This window comes from Hylobates moloch, unplaced genomic scaffold (assembly GCF_009828535.3).
Source record: "Hylobates moloch isolate HMO894 unplaced genomic scaffold, HMol_V3 SCAFFOLD_12, whole genome shotgun sequence".
Classification (NCBI taxonomy): Eukaryota; Metazoa; Chordata; class Mammalia; order Primates; family Hylobatidae; genus Hylobates; species Hylobates moloch.
Genome location: NW_026652287.1, coordinates 76,553,817 through 76,558,634, shown reverse-complemented (window position 1 = coordinate 76,558,634; position 4,818 = coordinate 76,553,817). Strand labels below are relative to the sequence as shown.

The window sequence follows — 4,818 nt, the reverse complement described above, 5'->3', positions numbered from 1 at the left end:
CTAGGGTTATAAGCATGAGCCACCTGTGCCCGACCGAATTTGTTTGTTTTTTTGTTCTTTTTTTTTTTTTTTTTGAGACAGAGTTTCACTCTTGTTGCCCAGGCTGGAGTGCAATGGCCTGATCTCAGCTCACCACAACCTCCACCCCCTGGGTTCAAACAATTCTCCTGCCTCAGCCTCCCAAGTATCTGGGATTATGGGCATGCACCACCACGCCCACTAATTTTTTGTATTTTTAGTAGAGATGGGGGTTTCTCCATGTTGGTCAGGCTGGTCTCGAACTCCCAACCTCAGGTGATCTGCCCTCTTCGGCCTCCCAAAGTGCTGGGATTACAGGCATGAGCCACCGTGCCCAGCCTGAATTCGTTTTTTTAAACACAAATATCTTATTAACACTTAAAGACAAGTCTTAGACCAAAAGCTATTGGATCAGGGTCTTTGTTCAGTTCTCTACCATGCCATATTCTAAAACAGGATTTTTAAGCCTTATGGGTATTCTATGGTTTGAATGTGTTTCCCCAAAGTTCATGTGTTGGAAACTTGGTCCCTAGTGCAACAGTATTAGGAGGTGGGACCTTTTGGAGGTGATTGGGTCATGAGGGCTCTGACCTCATTAATGAATTAATTCTTTCACAAATTAATAGATTAATGGATTAATGGGTTATTAAGGGAGTGGATTAGTTTTCACAAGTGATTTCATAAAGGCTCAGGTCAAAGAAAATGCAGCTGTCTGCTTTCTGAAGCAGAAATGAGTGGGCCTGTTTCATGTCAGCTGAGATACAATATGGCAGAGAAATTCCTTTCCATGGAAAAACCCACAGGTTCCTTTGATAGCCTTCAATAATAAGAGATGATGGTATTCTATAATTGCTGCAAGTGGAATGAGAGGTAAACAGGGATGCTAACAGAAAGGGGATTCAGGTGAGATTATTTTAGAAGGCAAAGGAGACAGCATTATTAGACATTAAGGGTGAAAAATGGAAAAGTTTTACTAATGGAATGCCTTCACAGGCGGATAGAACTTTCACTTCCTTGAGATAGCCATTCTTGTATCTCCTACACCTAGCATAAAATCTCAAAAGATATTTGTTTTTTTTTGTTTTTGTTTTTGTTTTTGTTTTGAGACAGAGTCTCACTCTGTTTCCCAGGCTAGAGTACAGAGGTACAATCAGGGATCAATGGAACCTCCACCTCCCAGGTCCAAGGGATGCTCCCACCTCAGCCTCCCGAGTAGCTGGGACTACCAGTAAGTACCACCATGCCCTGCTAATTTTTTAAATTTTTATAGATACAAGGTCTTGCTATGTTGCTCAGGCTGGTCTTGAACTCCTAGGCTCAAGTGATCCTCTTGTCTTGGCCTCCCAAAGCACTGAGATTATAGCCATGAGCCACCATGCCCAGCCTCATCATGTTTTTTATTAGTGATTATGACAGAGATTAGGAGGCACTATTCAATCATTTCATGCTATATGGTGTTATAGACTGAACATCTGTGTTTCCCCCAAAATTCATTTGTTGAAGTCCTAACACCGAATGTGATGTTATTTGGAAATGGGGCCTTAAGGAGGACATTAGGATTACATGGTGCCTTTATAACAAGAGATACCAGAGAGCTTACTCCCTCTCTCTCCATATTTGAACAAAGAACAGGTCATGCGAGCAAATATATACGGAAGAAGGCAGCCTTCTTCAACCCAAGGGGAGAACTCTCACTGGAAACCGATCATTCAGGCACACTAATCTCAGACTTCCAGCCTCCAGACTGTGAGAAAATAAACTTCTGTTATTTAAGCCACACAGTCTATGGTATTTTTTTTTTTTAATGGCAGCCTAAGCAGACTAATGCATATAGTCTTCTCATTTTGTTAGGGTTTGAATTCAATATAGTAAGAAAATTTTCCTGTTTCTAGGATTCTTGTCAGACACTGTTGGAGGGAAGAAAAATTCACCTGTACTGTTTTAGGGGCTCTGCTTGCTACACTCTTTTAGAAAATTTGAGGCCTGTGGTTTCATGTTACTCAGTCATTGTGCTTCCCTCACCTCTCCTTTTGCAGAATAAAGGAGCCTGAAATAAAGATGCAAGAACATGTCTTGGGCAAGGTAATGTGGCTTTACTTGTAAATATTTCTCCCCCTCTTAAGAACCAAATGTTTCTTTTCTTTTTTTGAAGGAGAATTTGTATTATTTTTATTATTTTTATGTACAGAAAGCTCAACAGTGCACACTTAACCCAGTTTAATGGCAAGTTCATTCATCTTTGCCTTTTCCAGCTTGGCAATGTGAGCCACAGATTTGGGACCCAGGACATTGCCTCCCCAGTGACAATGGATCTCATCATATCTGTCGCTGGAATTGGTCCTGATAGCTTCCACCAGCTTAGCCAAAGCTCCTTTGTCTTCTGAGTTAACCTCTGTGAAGGTGACAGTGGTGGAGGTCTTCCTGTGGACTAAACGTCCCAGTCTTGCCTTCCCCTTGATAATGCAGTGGGGGAACCCCATTTTATGACATAGGGCAGGCAGGAAGACAACCAGCTTAATGGGATCCACGTTGTGTGCCATCACCACCAGCTGAGCCATCTTGCACTCCACCAAGGTGGTGATGGCGTTAACTCCTGCTCGAAGGACAGGTGATCTCTTAGTGGGGGACGTCCCCTTTGCTGGCAGCTTTCTTCTCAGCCTGGGCCAACAGTCTCTGCTTCTTCTCTTGCTTTGTTTCTGGTCTGTACTTGTGGGCCCGCTTAAGCAGCCCAGTAGCTATGTGGTGATCCAAGGCCTGGGTGAATTGGTTAATTGTAGGAGGCACTTTCAGCTGCTTATAGAGGATAGCTCTTTGCTGCTGCAACCTGATATAGTGGGGCCATTTGACAAAGCAGGTATGGTACCTTTTGGGGCTGGATGTCCTCTCCGGTGCCAGAACTCTTAGGCCTTTTCTCAAACAGGGAATTCACCACTTTCTTGACCTCCTGCTTCTTCACAACAGCAGGGGCTGGGGCCACCTTCTTCCCCTTGGTCTTCTTTCCTTTCGGCATCTTGGGTGGTGGGAGGGGACCAAATGCTTCTTAAATAGGTTACAGCAGGCCAGGTGTAGTGGCTTATGTCTGTAATCCCAGCACTTCGGGAGGCCGAGGTGGGCGGATCACCTGAGGATGGGAGTTTGAGACCAGCCTGACCAACATGGAGAAACCGTGTCTCTACTAAAAAAAAAAAAAAAAAATTAGCCAGGTGTGGTGGTGCATGCCTGCAATCCCAGCTACTAGGGAGGCTGAGGCAGGAGAATTGCTTGAACCCAGGAGGCAGAGGTTGTGGTTAGCCGAAATCGCGCCATTGCACTCCAGCCTAGGCAACAAGAGCGAAACTGCACCTCCAAAAAAAAAAAAAAAGGTTACAGCAGAGGTCCCCAACCCCGAGGCTGATACAGGTCTATGGCCTGTTAGGAACTGGGCCGCATAGTGGGAAGTGAGCAGTGGGTGAGTGAGAGAAGCTTCATCTGTATTGATAGCTGCCCCTCATTACTCACATTATCACCTGAGTTCCACCTCCTGTCAGATCAGTGGTGGCATTAGATTCTCACAGGAGCAGGAACCCTATTGTGAACTGTGCATGTGAGGAATCTAGGATGTACATTCCTTATAAGAATCTAGTGCCTGATGATCTGTTACTGTCTCCCATCACCCCCAGATTGGACCATCTAGTTGCAGGAAAGCAAGCTCAGGGCTTCCACTGATTCTACATGATGGTGAGTTGCATAATTATTTCATTAAATATTACAATGTAATAATAATAGAAATAAAGTACACAATAAATGTAATGTGCTTGAATCATCCCAAAACCATCCCCCCAACCCCAGTCCATGGAAAAATTGTCTTCCACAAAACTAGTCCCTGGTGCCAAAAACATTGGAGATTGCTGGATTATAGCCAAAATTTAAAATTTTCGTGGTCAACATCTTCCATCATTTGAACTTCGAAGATCTAGTTAATCTTATCTCCTCTTAGTTTCCCTTCATGCTGTTGGCAGATAGGTCTCCTTTGTGGAACATGATCACACTACACTTTTGCTTTTCTTCATGTCTGACAAACCTTCAGAGCTTCTGTGGTTTATATAAATCCTACCAGTCCTTAAAGCTCTACCTCATGTCTGAGACTTTCCATGAGGCTTTATTTGATAATTCTGTGAAGTAAAACAACTAGTATTTCTTTGCTGTAAAAGATGTCACCCACACAGCCCTAGACATCAAGGGATTAACAGTAATGCCCTCAGCTACTGCATGAAGGAAGTTTAATTGTGTTACACAAAAAGTGTCATGGGCCTTTACTTATGTGGGATCTATGTTCAGTTCGGACTCCAACCAGAAAGACCCCTCCTACCGGAAAAACCTTCACTCTTTGTTAACAGCCCAATGGTCGGAGAACAAATGATAAAGTCCTACAGGGAGAGTGAAAACCAGAACACTCAGGTTGGAGAGATTGCGCTGCAGAATTATCCAGCCATTCTCAGCTTCAACAAGTAAAGGCTTATGTACCTCTGTAATGGGAATAACAGTTTATTCCTCAGGGTTTTCTTTTTACTATATAGAGTAAATACAATGAGATGTGGAAAAACATTTTGTAACATACAAAAGGGGAGAAAGACAGGAACTTATATATATTAAGAATTCACCAAGTGTCAGGCAGTGCAATGTAAAGCCTGTAGCACAGATGTATCTTTCCTCTTGGTGAATCCCTGCTCACTGCACTCTGTGTTGGAGTATCAGCCAACCGCAACATTAATCTCCAGACTCTTCATCCTCTGTGTTTCCTTTAGGAAGAGTTCCACACTT

The 4,818-nt window shown here is 43.4% G+C and overlaps 1 pseudogene; it reads right to left on the bottom strand.

The window, feature by feature from the left end:
• Positions 1-2,225: 2,225 nt before the first annotated feature.
• On the bottom strand, positions 2,226-3,052 carry LOC116479691 (large ribosomal subunit protein eL8-like; annotated as a pseudogene).
• Positions 3,053-4,818: the final 1,766 nt, after the last annotated feature.